The sequence below is a fragment of the Globicephala melas genome, chromosome 6 (genome assembly GCF_963455315.2).
Source record: "Globicephala melas chromosome 6, mGloMel1.2, whole genome shotgun sequence".
NCBI classification, from domain to species: Eukaryota; Metazoa; Chordata; class Mammalia; order Artiodactyla; family Delphinidae; genus Globicephala; species Globicephala melas.
In genome coordinates, this window is record NC_083319.1 from 48995972 (window position 1) to 49016375 (window position 20404).

At 43.3% G+C, this 20404-nt stretch overlaps 1 protein-coding gene across 7 annotated transcripts in view; it reads left to right on the forward strand.

The window, feature by feature from the left end:
- Positions 1-20404, forward strand: part of TRPM3 (transient receptor potential cation channel subfamily M member 3) — a 523188-nt gene that overhangs the window by 481289 nt on the left and 21495 nt on the right. The gene's annotated exons all lie outside the window — the stretch shown is intronic.

Sequence of the window (20404 nt, forward strand, 5' to 3'; positions counted from 1 at the left end):
TTTGGCCATTCTGATAGGCTTGTGGTGATATCTCGTTATAGTCTTAATTTGCATTTTTCTAGTGTCTAGTGATGTTGAGCATCTTTGCATGTGCTTATTTGCCACCCATAGGTCTTCTTTGGTGAAGTGACTGCAAATCTTTTGCCCATTTTAAATTGACTTGTTTGCTCTCTTGTTGTTGAGTTGTAAGAGTTCTTTACATATTCTGGACACAGGTCCTTTGTCAGATCTATCTCTGCAAATATTTTCTCCCAGTCTGTGGGTAGTCTTTCCATTCTCCTACCCATGTCTTTCTTAGAGAAGAGTTCTACATTTTATGAAGTTTAGTTTAACAGTTTTTTTTTCTTTTATGGGTTGTGCTTTTGGTGTCATTTCTAAGAAATCTTTGCCCAATCCAAGGTCACAGAGATTTTCTCCTGTGTTTTCTTCTAAAAGTTTTATGGTTTTACATTTTACATTTAGATCTGTGACCCATTTTGAGTTAATTTTTCATAAGATGTGAGATTTAGGTCAATGTTTATTTCTTTTGGCATGTGGATGTCCATTATTCAAGGTTTTTTTTTAGTCTTTTTTAAAAAACATAGGAAGACATTAGGGGTCCCACATTTAAAGATCACTTAATTTTTCTAAAGATATAAAATAATCATCACATGAAAAGATACAGTTAAAACAGGAGAAATGTCATAACCTTCCTGGACCCTCACACTCCAGGGTCAATATATGAAGAAGACAAAGACAACATGGGAACCACTGTCAGCTGATGTAAAATAACTTGTCCTTAGTGAATAAACAAATGCGAAGAGACATGGCAGAAATGGAATAGAGTGGGGGGGTCGATCACATGAATTGAGACCAAGCTTTGAAGGAGGGAGAGGGGCATTGCAGGCAAGACAGAAAGGCTGATCGACAGAAGCAGGCTATTCTTGGGAAAAGTTTGTGTCAAGCAGTAATGAGATGTGAGGGTAATAAAAATAATAATAGTAAATACTTAAATAGCACTTTCTGTAATCAGGCATTGTCCCACGTGTTTTATGAATGCTTACTCATGTATTCCCCATAACAATCCTATGAGGTAGGGTTATTGCCTCTTTTTAAAATTAATTAATTAATTTATGGCTGCATTGGGTCTTCGTTGCTATGCACGGGCTTTCTCTAGTTGCGGCGAGCGGGGGCTACTCTTCGTTGCAGTGCACGGGCTTCTCATTGCGGTGGCTTCTCTTGTTGCGGAGCATGGGCTCTAGGCATGCGGGCTTCAGTAGTTGTGACATGTGGGGCTTCAGTAGCTGTGGCTTGGAGGCTCTAGAGTGCAGCCTCAGTAGTTGTGGCACACGGGATTAGTTGCTCCGTGGCATGTGGGATCTTTCCAGACCAGGGATTGAACCCATGTCCCCTGCATTGGCAGGCGGATTCTTAACCACTGCGCCACCAGGGAAGCCCATTGCCTCTGTTTTTAATGGGTAAGGAAACTGAGGCACAGAGAATATTATGTTCATGCTAGGTTCAGCCCTGTGAAGCTGCCATTTTTGTAGGTCAAAAATGATCTACTTTCAGAAAGTTCATATGGTCTGACCTAATAAGTAACTTGCCTAAAGTGTATGGCTATTTTGAGAGGCAGAGCTGAACTTTGAACCCTGGCAGCTGGGTCAGGAGTCTAGACTGGAAGACTACCAGCTAGAGGGCCTCTTATAGACATGACCAGCACTTACTGAACGCACACTGTGTACCTGGCACTGTCTAAAGTCTTACATGTATCAACAACTCATTTATCTTTGCATCAATACTCTTGAGGGTAGGTATGATAATCACCCAATAATCTGGAGAGGAGAGTCTTTTCCTGTCAAACCTCGGTACAGCTGCTAGGGGCTTTGCATTGGAAGGACACACAAGAAGGGGACATTGTATTTTCTGGCCAGCTCAAAATGAATGACATTGTTATTCTGATGGAACAGAAAATTGACCTCATAATCTCTTCAAAAATAAGGACGTAAAAGAGAGAATGAATGATAATGGAACAGAAGGAGAGAAACATAATGTGAAGGACTGGAAGATGGACTACAGAAGGTATTTCAGATGTTTCTATGCTGGAGATATTTGGAATCAAGTATTTTATTTGCAAGTGGCTAGCTTCTTCCTACCCTTAAATGATTGGCTGGCCATTCAGTGGACATTTGGTGCTTGGATCTACTCTATCGAACAGTTAGTAGTCATGTCATAATGGCCTGATGTTCAGTCTACTTAATTTACACCCAGATTCTCTTAGGCAGAGAAGAAAAAAATACCCAAATGTTGCTCTTCAGCAAATTAACTTTTTTTTTTTTTTTTGCGGTACACGGGCCTCTCACTGTTGTGGTCTCTCCCGTTGCGGAGCACAGGCTCCGGACGCACAGGCTCAGCGGCCATGGCTCACGGGCCCAGCCGCTCCGCGGCATGTGGGATCTTCCCGGACCGGGCCACGAACCCGTGTCCCCTGCATCGGCAGGCGGACTCTCAACCACTGCGCCACCAGGGAAGCCCCAGCAAGTTAACTTTTTAAAGTATCGTTTAATAATATGACCTACAACTCTACTAAGTTTAACTATCAGATGAATCAAATTAGCAAAAAAAAAAAAACAACAAATCTGAATTACAGAATATTTTAAAATGCAGTTTTATTATTTTTACATGTACAATATCTTAAGTTAGGCTAGCTATGGATTGCCTAGCAAGACGATTCCACACGAATAAAGAGTCTAAGAATCTAAAGTAATTTAAATCTTGAGCATTAAATAATTCAGATCACCAAATCTACAAAAATATGGAAACATCCTTAACTTTATCTCTTTAAATCTCAAAATAGAGTAAATTAAGCCCCATGAACCATTGTTTGTGGGTCAATATTCTGGGTCAGTTCTGCAGAAATATAACGTAGACTAGAGCCAGGCCTAAACAAGGCATAAGTATAAAAAAATTATTAACTAATTCATATGAACATTTAATTAATTAAATGAAAGAGACTGCAAGGACTGTATTATTGGCACCACTCTGCCCACTTGGCCCTGTGTACCTGCCATAACAGTGGCAATTCTCTTGCATTTTGAAGCACATAAACATGACTGTGAACATCTCTGTTGGTCTCAGATGCTGACACACAGACTTCCACCAGTTAGTAAAGCCAAATCCCTTCATTTGATAGTCCTCGACTCGACATCACTGATTCCTGTTGTAATGTGGGACCAGCTGGAGCAGTGTATATCCATGGCAACTATCAGTATAGCCAATTCCTTCACTCACCTAGTAATATGAAATAATAGTCTATTCTTTATAACACATAGCAAAACAAGATTTGGTTTTGTTCCTTGATTGTACACTATTTTGGTCCTCAACCTCTTCTCAACAGAGATCCTACTGCAAACCCAACACTACTATGTTAAATGAAGCTATCAGTCATGGTGGGTGTAAACAGCTATGCCTAAGCAAACAGCTTATTCTTGGGCCCATCTACACACTCTAGTGAAATGGAGAAATCTCTGTTTCCATGGGTTAAAAACAGACTGTTTACACAGTTAACTGGGATAAATGAGGCCCAAGAAGGGCTTAAATCGAGTCTTCAAGCCTGTGGGATGAAGCGCCTTGCCCAGGGCACTCAAAATGATATTTCCTGGCCTGGAATTATTCATACCCCTTCCAAAGAATATTAGTTTACTCATTTTCAAAGGCACCACTGGACAACAAATAAAATAAAAACTGGGCTTTTAAATTTCTTTCATTATGTTTGTGGTGATAAATATACATTTTCCATTTACCCTGAATGTATTATCCACACAGATGTGGTTCTAAAGTAAGCATGTTGGCCAAAAGTCACTTCTGGTCCAACTTACTCTCAAAAGTCTTTATAACATGGAAAGAGTATTACTTATGGACATCACCACTTGAGAGCCACTGACCCAGACAAAAGAATGAAACACAAGGATAGTCTAAATACAGATGTCTGGACATTCAAACCTTCATGACTCTAATGTAACTTTCAACTCCCTGACCGTGAGAAATAGCACAATGCGGTAGTTAAGATGATGGAATCTTAGGTTTGAATCCAGGCTCTGAGGTCTCTTGCTCTTACTAGCTGTGTGTCATTGGGCAAGTTACTTGCCTATTTGCGCCTCAGTTTACTCACCTATAAAATGGACATAATAGAATCCACTTGTTATGGACTAAATTGTGTCCCCCCAAAATTCTTGTGTTGAATCCCTAACCTGCAATGTGACTGTGATGGGGCCTTTGGAAGGTAATAAGATGAAATCACAAGGGTGGGACCCTTATAAGAAGAGACGGCAGAGAGCTTTCTTCCTCTCTCTCTGCCTTATGAGGACACAGTGAGAAGGTAGCCATCTGAAGCCAAGCTGAGGACTCTCACTGGGGATCACTGAGAGATCAGCTGGCTGTTTGATCTTGGACTTCCTAGCCTCCAGAATTGTGAGAAGTGTCTGTTATATAAACCACCCAGTTTATGGTATTTTGTTTTATGGCTGTTTGAGCTAAGACACCACCTTATTTTTTTTCTCATATTTTTGTGAGCTGAAAGTTATAAAGCATGCAGAATAATGCCTAAAATATAGCAAGTGTTTTATTCATTGATTGTCAAATGAAATTTCTAAAAAATAAATGAATGGGCGGGAAATTCTAATGTGTTTCTTGCAGGGTTTCCACCACTTTGTCTTATGATCAGCCTCCATAATCTTAATAATCTTTTAAAAAATGTGTTTGTTATCATGACAAATGAGCTAATATATATGAAGGCATCTGGCATAGAATCTGATACACCCATCTCTAGGGTGTTTGTAACCACAGTTGTTTGCTGTATAATTATAAATGCTTGTTGTACTTGAGTTTGAAACTTGTTTCATCAGATCCATATCAACCCTGTTCTTTGCAAAGTTGTAGTGAAAAACCTGGCCATCTGCCTTATGTCTGTCCAAGTCCACATGTTCTGTTGTGGCCCCAAGGAACAATGATCACACTCAATCCACCGGACATTGGTTTTACATCGTCTTAAGTAGAATTGCATCTTGCACTGGGACTTGATTGTAGCCAGGTCATAAATGCATGTAGGAGACTGTTCCTTTACATCTTGTTAGCTAACTTAGCAATCAAGCTGGATTTTACCCCATAACTTCCTTTTAGCTTTTCTTCCTTTTCTCTCCACTCTCTCTCCTGCTGTCAACATTGAGCATGCAGCCCAGAGCCTGCATGTTAACCATCCTCTTTTTACTAAATAGTTGTATAAGATACAGAGAAAGAAAGACAGAACATTCACTTACAAACTCCCCAAGTTTGCAACCCACAAGCTGGTCCACCAGAGCCCAGAGAACAGCCTTTGTTTCACAATTAGGCAAGGGATACAGTGGAAAAAGCCCAACTTGTTTCCTTTCTGTGTAGGACCCAGAAACTAGCCAATTTTATACTGCTTTTTGGTTTAGTTTTCAGATTTTCTCACAGGTCTATTGAGACCAACTTGGCCAAAGGAAATGCCACTGCACAGCATTGCTTAGAGTAGACCTGCGTGAGGCATAAGCTTATGAAAATTGGGAAAGACTTTTAAAAAATGTGTGTGTGTGTGTGTGTTTGTGTGTGTATGTCGGCTCTCACATGTCACTAGTTTGTACTTTGTGCAGTGACAAAGTGAAGCCATCCAGTTTTCAAATACATGAATCAACACGGTCAACTCAGTTGATCATTTGTGGAAAAAAGCAACATCTTTGTATGTGTGAGTTTTGTCCAGGTACAGGAGAAAAATACAGATTTTATATAAACCATCTATTTCACTTTAAAAAGAAGTAACAACCTTCGTATCTTCACGAAGAAAAGAAATGAGAATTTAAATCCACCCTTTCTCTGCATATACTTTGTGGTGGGTAGGCACACTGTTGAATAAAACTGCCTAGAAGTTTTTCAGACTAACTGTTGACTACAGCCTTTGGTTAGGTTTCCTGCCTCGGGGAAAGGTTAGGATACTTAAGGAACAAAGGGGCTTTGCCTGTCCCTAAGCTTATTGTTCTTTGACACACCAGGTACAGCAAATAGTTTGCACTAAGCAGCAACCACTGAGGAGTTTAGCAGCAATGAGAAACGCTGGGTTGTGCTCTGAAGTCATTAGTGAGAACCTTGTTCCCTCTCCCAAGCCTCATACTGTGAGGACTTCTCCTATTTATAAAAGTTGATTTTGCTCAAATTAGATTAGAAATCAGCTTTCCCTCAGCAGGCTGCTTGTTTGGCCGATAAAGGGAGGATAGCTGTTGACGTGGGTAGGATTGAGAGAAAGGGTGAGCCCAGGCACCTGTTCGCATTAGCCTTCCATCCCTTTATGGTAGGTGGACGCAGAGGGAGTCTGAGAGCTACTGTTCATTGCAGATTGTGGAGGGCCAGGATTCAGCTGCCTTCAGTTCACCACCTGGGGACAGAGGGTTGGTCCCTATTTCATTTAAGGGCATCGGGGGTCTATAGGGAAAAACAGAAATAACGAAGAGAGGGCTTACTAAGTAAATCAAAAAACCATCCAGCAGGAGCCGGAATGGATGAAGGGGAATTACTCAGCTTCTTTAATACAGCCAATAAGGATTACAATAAATAGCAATGCCTTATTATCTGACTGGATCCTGGGAGGTCCTTCCATAGGCCCCACATGAAGTTCGACTTCCCTCCACCCCTCAGCACTCTTTTTTCTTCTCTGCTCTCCTCCGCATTAGGGCAGACACAGAACACAGCAGGAGCACTTCTGCCCCAGGGCCTTTGCCTTAGCCCTGCCTGCAGCTTCAAACACCCTTTCCCCAGATTGCTGCTTGGTTAACTCCCTCATCCAAGACTGGAGCCTGTTCCCGTCTCACCTTCTCATGGCTGTTCCCAGGCACCCACACGCCCGCCTGATCCTTTTTGCCCTGCCTTACTTTTCTTTTCTTCTACAGCACTTATCACCTTCTAACACACCACTTAGTTTACTTATTTTTGATGCTGCTGTTTATTTCCTGTCCACCTACCTCTCCCAGTGCAGGCTGAAGAAGACCAGGAATCTTTGATGCATCGTTCACTGGTGTATCCCAAACACTTAGAACAGTGTCTGGCACATCGTAGGGGGTTCATAAATACTTGTTGAATGAATGATGAGGGAGTCTGGGCATGTATCATCATCATTATTAACATTATTTCTATTACTACTATATTCTATTAACATTACTGTTATTTTATCCGGCTTAGACATTTTAATTGACGTACTTTATGACGTGCATAGATGGCAAATGTCAGGTCTAGGACTCAAACTGAGTTCACTAAGATTAGTAGCTTGTGTCTAGTGACTTCAAAGAGTGATTTAATAAGATGGGTCACTTATGGATAGATCCCAAAACAGGAAATGTACAACAAGGAGATTATTTAAAATATTCAAACCACAATTAACAGCGAAGTGCCTTTCCCATCTTGCTCCTTTCTATTCCTCCCATCCTGCTTCTCCACTTAATTGGCATCTGAGTTTCTTATTTTTAACAGATAAATCTTTCAAGATACAAGTGTTTATTTTATTTTCACTGATGTGTGCTAGCGTTGCTCTGGGAAAGAAAAAAGTTGGTAGTCCACACTGTACGAGGGTGTACTGTCACCCAATCTTTTGTTATAATAATAATAATGTTTATATTCTGCATACAGTTGGACTCCTATTCACAGCATGACAGCAAGTGATGGACCCTGGAATCTGAGCCCGCCCATAGCAGTTGAGGTTTAAGTAGAACACAAACTGACTATGGTCCGGATTCTTTGCTGTTTGAAGAGCAGGAGTTGAAGTGTGAAAAGCTCACATTTTAGCAGTAAACAGAGACAAGTGGGCAGAGGGGCCTTAAAGTAAAAAGAGAGAGGGCGGGGAGAACAGAGCCTGGGGTCTGGAGGGGGCAGTAAAGGGAGCCCAAGAGGGCTGTGTGCCGGGAGGCTGAGCCAGGAGCGTGAGTTCTGAGTACACATGGATTTCCTGCATTATCTGTCACTTACCAGGGGATTTGTAAATAATGTCAGCAGGAGCTTGTGTTTGCTTACAAGCACATTCCTGAATATTAGGGGCCACATTGATTGTTTCCCTTTATGTCCTGTAATCCCGGGGGCACAATCCGATGGGAGCTGGCAGGAGCTGTGGATCATTTCCGTGGAGCTGGTCCAGCCTAGTTTCCCTGATGTACATCCGCACAGAGATATGCATAGCCTGGCTCGCTGGACTGATCCTTCTCAGCGCAAAGAGCCCTGAGGTCAGCTTGCTAGTTTCTTTTCATAAAACACTCCCTCTTGAAGAAGGCCCTGGCTCCTCCCTCTTCATACAGCCAGCAGGACAGCTATATGGGTTTCTGAAAAATTATGCAGTCCCTTTTTAAACAAAAACAAGAAGAGTGTTCCTTAACGTGAGGCGTGGTGGCTCAGGTAGAATGGACCCACAGGGGAAGCCTTTTCCCGGTTAAGGCAATGAGAAGGGAATCACGCTCCCTGCACCTGGGATGGAAGGGACACCTGTTTCTGCCCTTGTAGCTCTGGAGAGTGTATTCTTCCAACATGAGGAGTTGGTACAAGAGCGTCACAGTCAGGAGTTACAGTGGAAGTGGACATAGCACAAAATCTAGGAGAGTAAATCATTTATTTGACTTCTTCTCTGAATGTTTTTGTTTTTGGTTTGAAGCAGAAAAAAGCTTATCTAATCCTATTTTTGCTTAGGCAAATATCAAAAGGAATGAGATGAGCCCTCTGTAAAATTGTAAGTTAAATGCTTTTTATTCCCACCTTTCCGACCCTTCCCTGGGTCTCTTTCCCGCCCCCCACCCCCCCCGTCCCCGGCCCTCTCCCTAATTGCCATAAGTTCCCAGCCTGCTGGATCTTGGCCTGCTCTGATGAAACTACCAGCCTGAGAAGCTGATTCTCTCTAAGGTGTTAATGGCTGTGCCCTCAACTAGAGAAACATTGCTTGCAAGAAAACAAAACCCACTCAAACTAGATTAAATAAAGAAAGATTGACTGTAAGTGTCTAAGAGGAAACCTCAAAAACATTCAAAGACAGGAAACAAAGCATGACATAAACTGACTGGAAATGAAGCTGGAAGTTGTTTTGGGAAGCCAGAATCTGAAGACATGACCACTCGTCTGCTTTTCTTTCCACTTCTTTCCAGGCTCAATCAATCAATCATCTCTCTCATTCTCTCTTGCTCTCTAGCTCTTTGTCTGCTTTCCTTCCGTTCCTTCCCCTCTCCTCTCTCAGATGGCTTGCTTTCCTTTTTTTTTTTTTTTTTTTTTTTTGGCGGTGTTGGATCTTCGTTGCTGCCTGCAGGCTTTCTCTAGTTGCAGCAAGTGGGGGCTACTCTTCGTTGTGGTGCGTGGGCTTCTCCTTGCGGTGGCTTCTCTTGTTGTGGAGCACAGGCTCCAGGCGTGCAGGCTTCAGTAGTTGCAGCATGTGGGCTCAGTAGTTGCGGCACGCAGGCCCTAGAGCAAGCGGGCTTTAGTAGTTGCAGCATGTGGGCTCAGTAGTTTCAGCGCATGGGCTCTAGAACGTGCGAGCTTCAGTAGTTGTGGCACGTGGGCTCAGTAGTTGTGGTTTGCAGGCTCTAGAGTGCAGGCTCAGTAGTTGTGGCGCATGGGCTTAGTTGTTCCATGGCATGTGGGATCTTCCTAGACCAGGGATTGAACCCGTGTCCCCTGCATTGGCAGGCGGACTCCTAAGCACTGCGCCACCAAGGAAGTCCCTGGCTTTACTTTTAAATGACCTAACTTGGTCTGATTCTATATGATCTTCAATTAAGTACCTGCCATCACCTAACTAAAGTCTCTGCATCTCAGTTTAATTTCTAAAAACCAAGTCTGATTCGCCGTTGGCCATTCAATGGATTTGCTCCTCGCTCCTTGGGTAATGATGGGATTTGATCTGAATTGAGGGGGGAGGATGAAGAAATTAGGAAAGGGTTTGTTAACCTGTGTGACCTAGGGCTACCTCTTCTAGCTGTGAGCAGGTCAAGGGAAGTGGAGCATGTATATCAGATATCTTTGACACACACCCCAGAAGGCAGTGGCTTAACGCTGTAAGCATTTATTGAGCTCAGGAGCCTGTGGGTTGCCTGGATGGTTCTGCTGTCTTGGCTGGGCTTGGGCATATGCCAGGGAGTCAGCTGGCTGTCAGCTGATCCAAAACAACCTTAGCTCCCACAGCAGAAATGACTGGGAGCAGAGGTTCCCGTGTTTCATCCTCCAGAAGACTAGCTCAAGCATGTTCCTCGTGGTGATGGCTGAAGTGGAAGAGTGGAAACAAAAACACTCAAGGTTTTTTCCAGGCTTCTATATGGGTCACATTTGCTAACATCCCCATTGCCAAAGAAACTCACATGGCTAAACTCAGAACCAAGGGGCAAGGGAATAGATCCTATCTGTTTATTGAAAGAAATGAAACTCTCAACTCACATGGCAAAGGAGGTTGGATACAGAGAGAGAAATTGGAGCTATTAATGCAATCAATCTGCTGCATCATGGCAACAAATTCACTGACACGTACAACAGGCTAGTATAGATACACATCCTTCGCCGGCAAAATTTGTATAGGATCTTACTGATACTAACTCCTGATCCCAAATAATGAACTACCAAGGTTGGAATTTTGAATCCTTCTCAAATAACAGCAAATAAATGACATGTTTGTCTCTAGGTAAAGCTAGAAGTTAAGAATAACTAAAATACAGAACCAAGATAACAGAGGGAATTGGATGTTCTCCCCTTCCCCCCTCCCCCGCCCACAATTCACACACAACATACCTAGGCTTATAACATCCTGCTTCATATATATATAATATATATATATATTATATATATTATATATATATGTATTTCTTTTTAGGGGGTGGGGAGCGGCTGCATTGGGTCTTTGTTACCGCGTGCGGGCTTTCTCTAGTTGTGGTGAGCAGGGGCTTCTCTTTGTTGCGATGCCAGGCTTCTCCTTGTGGTGGCTTCTCTCGTTGCAGAGCACGGGCTCTAGGCATGCAGGCTTCCGTAGTTGCACATCCTGCTTTCTGATTCACCAGATTAAAAAACAAAGCTTATTAATTTAATTGTGTTTCCTAAATAGCTGAAAGCTGAGCATGTGTAACCCTAACCCTGTGAAGAGTTAAAGGCTCTGTCATTGGTGAGTTTTTTCCCCCTTGGTGGTGGCTGGGTTCTCTGTTGTGCAGTGGGGGCTAGGTATTTGTTTGCTTTTCTGACAGGAATAAAAAGAATACAGCTTTTATAGGTGCCCTACAGTAAGCTCCTGGGATAGATAATCCAGCCTGGGGCTTATTCTGGTCTTCTGCTCCTCTTCTTAGATTCATAGAGTAATAAAATGTCTGGACTAGATGGGGCTTAGAGATCATCTAGCGTTTCCCAACCTTTAGTTAGTCACATAAACCATTCACTGTTTTGTAACATCTGTCCACTCTTTAATGTTTTTAGTTCAATTGGCTCAATTTTAAAACCTAAATTAATTTATTTTTAAAAATTTACATCATTGGGCTTCCCTGGTGGCTCAGTGGTTGAGAGTCCACCTGCTGATGCAGGGGACATGGGTTCGTGCTCCGGTCCGGGAAGATCCCACATGCCACGGAGCAGCTGGGCCCATGAGCCATGGCCACTGAGACTGCGCGTCCGGAGCCTCTGCCCCGCAATGGGAGAGGCCACAACGGTGAGAGGCCTGTGTACCGCAAAAAAAAAAAAAAAAAGAAAGAAAAGAAAAATATTTACATCATGGCCGTAAGTTGAAAAATCAGTGTGATTTGATGTAATAGAAAATGAGCATAAAATAAACAGAATGAAAACACCGCATTGTTAGGAAATTCTGTCCAGATGCTTGAGCCTTCAGCCTGCCCAGTCTCTACTAAAAAGGAAGTTTAGCAGATGTGAAGGAAGTGTTAAAGAAATATTATCCTCAAACTGACGCATTCTCTCTGATGGAGTCAGGAAGATGGAAAGAGGCTTGAAAAGGTCATCACTTTCTCACTATCCAATTCAGTGCTACTTAGTGAGCTGTTCCTGTATCCCACAATCATCTTGGACTTCCTGAGTTGTGTGGGCAGTGCACTGTAGGGGATATCAATAGTCCAAGTCCCTCCATTCACAGATGGAGGAACTGAGACCTCTTACTCCTTTCTCATGGTTGCCTTTGTACCATGTCACTACCAACTTGCATCTTGCCCAACACTTAGGGCAGGGGAAGGGAAAAGAAATGAACCACAAAAGAAGTAAAAGAGCTGGTGGGTGGTGCTTTTGACTCTACAAAGTTGGAGCTTACCTGGTATTCAATTACCTCTGTTCTTCCTGACCTCCATTTCTAGAGGACATTGACTATAGCCTATTAAAAGAAACAGAAAGAGCCCCTTACTTACATAAAGAAGACTTCTGCCTGGATGTACTGTTATCCAGGACTCTTAGATCAGGAGCTTCTAAATAGATACAGCCATACAAAAGGAGGCATCTCCAGTTCTCTTGCCAAGGAAAGCAGTGTGTCAAGAAAAAGGCCAAAAAGGCAGAGCTATCTGGTTCCTTGGAGTAAGCCATAGGAGCTGTGTAATGGCATTCTAAATCCTCCATGGCAAACTGTATGGATTTTCAAAATGAGGTGGGGAAATCCTCTTTGTCTCCTTAGCTTTTCAGGATGGATTTTTAGTTGAAAATCCTTTGTTTAAAAAAAATAGGATAAATGTAGTCATATGTTTAACTAAGCTCTTTATTCCATTGCCTGTGATTTGGAATAAGCTATTGAGACGTTTCTTCAGCCAGGTGAGGAAGAGATGATCTTCTGGAAATATCCTTCTTCTTCATATTTTTAAAGATGATGCTCATTATATCACATATTGGTGTTTCGTTTTTAATCTCTCATGCTTTTTGGAAACAGTGTGGTATGTGTATTAAGTAAACAAATGTTTCTTTTCCCCATGCCTTATAGGATAAAATCAAAAGGGCAAGTGTCTTAATCTTTGGGATGTGGGTGCCTACAGCTGGTACCTATTATATGAATCAAATTTCTTTCTCCACACTTCGAATTTTAGTGTTCTATACATTTGTACATGATCTGAACAGCTCAGGCTTTATTCGTGTTGATGGAAACAAGAAAAATGCAGATGTCTATCAATCTGTCTTTACATTTGTTCATAGTTGAGATTCCTCTCAACCCCATGTTGGCTCTTCCTTCAGAGGCACAGAGAGAAAAGATACTTTACAGTTGAACAGGTTTGTGTGGACATCCTGATTCTGTTCTTACTCTGAAATAACTGACAGAGATACTAAAATTTTCTGAGCCTCACTTCTTCACCTTTAAATGGGGCAATAAAATCCACCATGTCAAAGTATTATAAAGATTAAAATAAGGTGATATAGGTAAGGCTCATAGCACAGGGCCTTACACTGAAGCTTGCATAGGTAGTCAGTAGCAATATTACATTGGAAAGGCTGTATGAGATAGAGAGGCATACATACAGGCTTTGGGGTCAGAGGGGAGGAGGACCCATTTCTGCTTCATTCATAAGTGCATCTCCAGAGCCAATTCCCACTGGCATGTAGCAGGAACTCATTATTTTTTGGATGGATGAATGAATGGTTCTGGCATATTCCCTTATTAGTTGTGTGATCTTAGATAAGGCATTGCACCCCTCAGTGCATGTTTCTACAACTATGTAGCAAGGATAATACATTTGTTATGGAGTTGCAAGGAAGCTTAAGTGCAATGGCTGATGTGAAGTACACAGCACAGAGACTGCCACACGCTATGCTTTCCACAGTTATTTATTTCAAATCTCTATTGTCCTTCACTTTAGTGGATCCCAAATAACAAACTAGGATTAGCAGTTCCACTAGAAGTATCCATTTTAATTTAGTTTTGTTTTTTTGTTTTTTTGGCTGTGTTGGGTCTCTGTTGCTGCACGTGGGCTTTCTCTAGTTGCAGCAAGCGGGGGCTACTCTTCATTGCGGTGCGTTGGCTCTAGGCACACGGGCTTCAGTAGTTGTGGCCCACAGGCTCAATTGTTGTGTCTCGTGGGCTCTAGAGTGCAGGCTCAGTGGTTGTGGTGCATGGGCTTAGTTGCCCCACAGCATGTGGGATCTTCCCAGACCAGGGATTGAATCCATGTCCCCTGCATTGGCAGGAGGATTCTTCTCGAGCCTTTTTTTTTTTTTTTTTTTTTTTTGCGGTACGCGGGCCTCTCACCGCTGTGGCCCCTCCCGCTACGGAGCACAGGCTCCGGACGCACAGGCCCAGCGGCCACGGCTCACGGGCTCAGCCGCTCCGCGGCATGTGGGATCTTCCTGGAGTGGGGCACAAACCCGCGTCCCCCGCACCAGCAGGCAGACTCCCAACCACTGCGCCACCAGGGAATCCCTGGCAGGAGGATTCTTAACCACTGCACCACCAGGGAAGTCCCAGAAGTATCCATTTTAAAAGGTAACTTTTAAAATGGGCAGTGGGCAGTGTCCAGGAGCCCAGGACTTATGTAGGTGGCCCTTCATCAAAAGCGTCAGGGTCTAAGAAAAGCAGGATGTCTAATTTGACCCATTTTTGTTCCTGGGCAACTTCAAGGTAGTATAGGTTGGGCAAAGGCCAGGCCATGCGGGCATAAGGAGGATCCTGAAAAGAGGTATAGAAATTATCTTTCACCGAGACCTCATGTTCTCATTTTTGAAAGAACTAAGAGAAAGTTTCCATCTCTTGTGTCAACTTCAGTTGATTAGTCGTGCTTTGGGGAGTTTTGTCGTAAAAAGGATTCCAAGGCTACAACCTGACAGAAGAGTGTAATGATTGATTACCAAATGTCTGCCGTGAGTTTAAGATGGGGTGTTATGTCTGGTGTGCCGTGGAGATTTATGCAACAGCATTCAGAAGGGAGATTTTCTATAGCCTTTACCGAAGCCAGGCATGTTCCTTTGCAAGTTAATTGCAAAAACAAATAATCAAGAATCTATTTTTTCCCCTCTTTCAGATTTTTGCTCTTACAGGAACCATCTCATATTAGCAAGTCATGGTGGCACTTAAGATCTTGAAGTAAATAGGAAAACAACCACTGACCCAGTGAAATTGATCGAATGTAACCCTTACAGAAATGCCTGACATTGCAGGTCAAATGTACAGTATGTGATATTCCTGCCTGCATTCATTTGGCAAATATTTATTGAGCATCTGCTATGTGCCAGGCAGTGTTATAGCTGTTGTTTCTTTAGTGAACAAAACACACAAAAATGCTTTTCCACATGAAGCTTACATTCTAGTGAGGGACTCTGTTGACCCTTATTTTAGTTATTATAAAAATTTATGATAAAAAAAATTTCAGCCATTGGAAGGCTGCTCTCCAGAACATGTACAGAAAAGGGAGGACGTTCTTACTCTGACCTGCGTAACCTGGCTGGATTATAACTGCACAACCTATCATTGTTCTAGAGCCCAGTCATCCATTTCACTTCTACTCGTTAATGCACTTCCAACTTTCTGCCTTGTGATGTGTCATTGTGACCCACGTAGATAAACTGTAGAGAATCTGCATTTCCAAATGTTTGATCCCTTCTCATTTGGCCATAATTGCATAGATGTAGGCTTTACACTCTGTACCCGCACCCCCACACACACCGGGGCTTCTTTGGCCTAATCTATCTATGATCAGCTTCTAGAGCAAGGTTTTCTTCACTTTGGGAGTAGCTGGGAACTTTGGCCAGTTTCCCAAGTGTGTTTACCCTACTGACTTGATAATAAGTGAAATCTGTATCATTAGTTTCTGAGTCAGAGGACAATTGAGCTTTGAGCAGTGTAGACCCCTTAAGTTCTTCTATGTTTGGGGAAGAAAAAGAGCAACAGAGCCTCTGGCTCCTGAAACCCTGAAACTGTGATTCAACCTTGATGTCAGGTCAGATTTCACATTGCCAGTTGCCTCTTCCAATCTCTTCATGCTACTCCAAGGCTCCAGATGTTGCCTCCCAGGAGTGGTATAAACAAAATATCAACATCTTTAATGACCGTGGACAGGGGACAGGGAGGCAAGGGTGACTGAATTAGCCAGGACTCACTGCAAGTGATAGAAACCCAATTCAAATTGACTTAAGGAAAAAAGGAATTTTATGGTTCATATAACTGAAGAATTCTGGTTTTAGGCATGGCTGAATCAGGAATCTGTTTCTCTTCTCTGTGATGTAGTCACTCCTGGGCAGGCTCTCTTTGCTTGGTAGACTTATATCGCATTGTAAAAAGAGCTTCTCTTTAATACAAGTTCTAGCAAAAGGCCCAAGGTTTATGCTCATTGGCTCTGATTGGTCAGGCTAGGATCACATGTCCATCCCTGAACTAATCACTGCAATCAGGAGATAAAATACACTGATTAATTTCCTCAATATGGAACTGCATGCAGCTCATTTCACCCAAACTTCATGGACTGAGAGTAGGGAGGAATAGCTCCACAAAGGGAAACCAGGATGCTCTTAGCAGAGGAAGGGGAAATGTATATACTAGGCAGGTGGAACCACCAAACATCCACCAGAGGCACCCTGCACTGACTGTCATCAACGAAGAGGGAGGTGACAACATGTCACTTGGTATGAGGGTGGTAGTGACTGTGCATTTACTTCTTGCAAGAGGGTTGGGAGAAAAACCACTCGTGTCAGGTTCCAGAGCAGGGAAGGAGGAGGCGCAATGGCAGCCACCAGCCCACACGTTCCTAAACATCCACCCGTGGGCCATCTTGGGTTTGTGTGCCCTGGAGTATTTCCCTGGGAATATGAACCCCTAGATACTGGTTGGTACTATAACTTATATAAGTTATAACAGATAACTTATCCCAAAATCTGCTTGTCAGGGCTTTAAGGCACCCAGTTCATCTTCATCAGGGGTAGACATCTGTAAGTTTGAGTCATAGCACTTTCTAGTGCAGATAAATGCTCTGAGCAAGGACACGACTAGGAGCCATTACAAAGCAATGTTTTGCACTAACTGCTGCATATAATGTTCACTGCCTCTTTGCTGATATTACCAAATGAAGGCTGTTTCTTACTGGTTCATTTTTATTTTCATTATCACAAGGGTCATCTAATTCACTTATACTGCACGTGTTGCTGTAGAGTCTAGATGGTAGTCCTCAAGGCTAATCCTGAGTACCAGCCTGCTCAGTGTGACCGAGGCTAGAAGGACGGCAGCAGTTCTGCTGTGCTTCTTCAGAGCCCCCAGCAGAGCTCACGTCACCCGTTAAATGCAATGTTCTATTCCCTTTCTGTGCCCCTACTAAACTGTGAGTTCCTTAGCAACAGGGACTGTCTCTTTAATCCCCAGCATCTCCCGTACCCAGCATATTATAACCACTCAATGAATGTTTGTAGAATAAGTGCTATGCTTAGTGATTGTAAAGTAAAGAGGAATAAGACATAGTCCCTAACCTTGAGACACTTCAAGTCTATTAATTACAAAATAACAATACCAGTCATGACACCAACTAATGTTAATTAAGTGCTGTATGCTAGATACTGAGCCAAGTGCTTTCCATGCATTCTCATTTAATGATTTTGACAATCTCCCCCCCATATATACTATTACTACCCCATTTTACAGATGAGGAGGCTGAAATTCATGGAGTAAGCTAATGTCGCATCATTTGAAAATGGTGGCATTGGGATTTGAACCCAGGTCTGCCGGATTATAATGCATGTTCCTAACCACTAAAGTAATACTACTTCTATAAAGGCAGGATGAAAAAAAGGTGGGGGAAGGTGGAATAAATTAATACCCAAAGAATTGGCAGAGAGTTCCCAGAGCCAATCATGATGACATTAAATCAAATCAAATCTTGTATAAAGGTAATGAGTTGGTCCAATTTTCCAACTAGTAGGGGAATAAAGCAGAGATCTAGAGACATGTTAATGACACTATCTGAAGACCCATGGAAATGCGCACCGGCCACTTGAAACTAGCGAGCACCTACTATTCTCCCTGGGTTTTTCTCTAGGCTAGAAGAAGGTTTCTTCTCTAGTGGAGGAAGTGTCTGCATCTTCACTAAATACGGGGTCAAAAGCTGGATGAGCTCTGCGCCACACAAGTTTATTTTATGTTCTCCCAGAATGTAAAGAGAAATCTCAGAATGACATCATTAAATGGAAATCAGGGATCACACCTGTAAGAACTGTGTGCGCTTTGCACCCTACCCCAAGCAGTTCTTTCTCCTGCTCTTTGTCGGCTTCCCCATAGAGATCTGAGCAGGAACCAAAGAAAAGGGCAGCACAGGAGTGACAACCCCAAGGGAGGTCAAGTCAGGAGGAAGGGGGTAGGGTGGCCGGGCAAGCTTCATGAGGAGAGAAAAGCAAAGTGAGCCATTCCATGAGGCCTGCAGCCAAGTGGGTGTCAGAGACCCAGGTATCTGGTTGAGCCTGAGAAGCCTTCTTGCCAGACCAAGGGCAGGATTTCTGGGAAGAACCTAAGGAAGGAGCCAGCAACTGCTTAGAGCTAGAACTGTCCATCATGAGTAGGCTTGCAGAGCTGTGGGGAATGTTAGTGCTCAACAACCAAACTGTGTTTAGTGACCTTTATTCACTCAACAGTTTTCATGTGTGGATATGTGTGGATGTGCTGTGTGTATGCACTGAGCCAGGTAACTGGAAACCATGAAGAGATATGTTACCACTGGAAATCTTATGTAGGACACAGAGCCCAGTAAATTGGCAGCAGTGATACAGTGCTGAGAAACCCCCCAAAGGGGCAAGCAAACAGAGTTCTGGGATTATATGGAAGACAAAATTACTAAAGAAAAGATTATTTGTTAAAGAAAAAATTATTCATGACATTTGGTAAAAATGGTAAGGAAGACTTTGTTCAAGGGGGGCTACTGCAGTGGTGTTCTGTAATAGGAGAGAGAGATTGGCCCTACTCTGAGTGAAGAAATAAAAAAAAAAGGAAACTTATAGCCATGAGCTGGGTGTGGGTCAGTGGATGGAAGTTCACTAAGAGGAAACATCAGGAGTAAGGGGGGTTCTGGCTTACCTGACGTAATGGATTCTTACTGAAGACAGACCAGTGTGATCAGACTTCAGATGGAGGATGGTGGAGAATGAGGAAACTGATTAGATATCGATGGTGATTAGAAATTGAGGATGGGGATTCTGGCTAAACGTACTTAGCAGGATTCTTGCTAAAATTGGACAAATGCAGAGACAAGCATGGAAGTCCACAAGTTGAGGCCACAAAAGAGCTCAGAAGAGCCTGCCTGAGTGGAGTTTGGTCAAGCAGAGGATCTTTGTTAATACCTATCCCAGTCCCAGCTGGAAAGGAGCAGAAATTTAGCTGAAAGCTAAGTAAGCACTGAAAAGTGAATAGGATTCATCCAGGTGAAGCATGGGAGTGGGGGGAGCAAGGTGTCAGGGGGCCTTTGGGAAGGGAAAGAAGAAGCATGGCTCAAAATCAGGAAATAGGGCTTCCCTGGTGGCGCAGTGGTTGAGAGTCCGCCTGCCGATGCAGGGGACACGAGTTGTGCCCCGGTCCGGGAAGATCCCACATGCCGCGGAGCGGCTGGGCCCGTGAGCCATGACCACTGAGCCTGCGCGTCCGGAGCCCGTGCTCCGCAACGGGAGAGGCCACAGCAGTGAGAGGCCCGTGTACCGCAAAAAAAAAAAAAAAATCAGGAAGTAAGAGAGGGCGTGACAGTTCTAGGAACTGCAAGAAACTTGGTCCAGTTTGTGCTCAGAGGGAGAGGTGGGAAGTAGCAAGAGGTGGCACCAGGCTAGCTACCCTCAGAGCTTGGACTTCATCCTGGAGCCAATGTGGGCTCTATCATTGGGTTTTCCTTCCAAAGGAGGAAATGATCAGAACCTCTCACAGGGCTGTCTTGGGTGCATAGTGCCACAGCTGCCAACAACAAAAAAGATGCTGGCTCCTTGAGAACATCTGAGTCCATCAACACCTGATCATCTTACAGGCTGGTCCAAAGGAAGCACTTTGGCCATCTTTTTCTGGCTATAAAAACAGAGTCTTGGTGTCCTGATATTACTAAAACCCTCATAAACTGAGATGTATTTTGGACTTCAGAGCATGTCAAAAATCATATAATGTTTCTAGACTAATTCTAGTTCAGTAGACTCATGTTAGTGGCACCTGAGAATTACCTGGGAAATTTTGAAAGAAATGTTGATGCCGGGGCCACCCTCAAAGATTCTGGTTCAATTGACTGGGGTGGAGCTGGGCATTGGCAGTTTTTAAAGATCCCCACATGGTCCCCTGTGCAGTCAGATGTTTTATTTTTCTCTATTTGCCCATTTATTCAGTGCAGTTGGGTTTTGTTCCCTGTGCACTGGAAGCACATTTTTGGAATGGAAATGCTGCAGGAAAAAAAGCAGGTGGCTACAGGCTCCAGGGTCCTGGCCCATCTCCCCTCACTGCCCCTCCCCATGA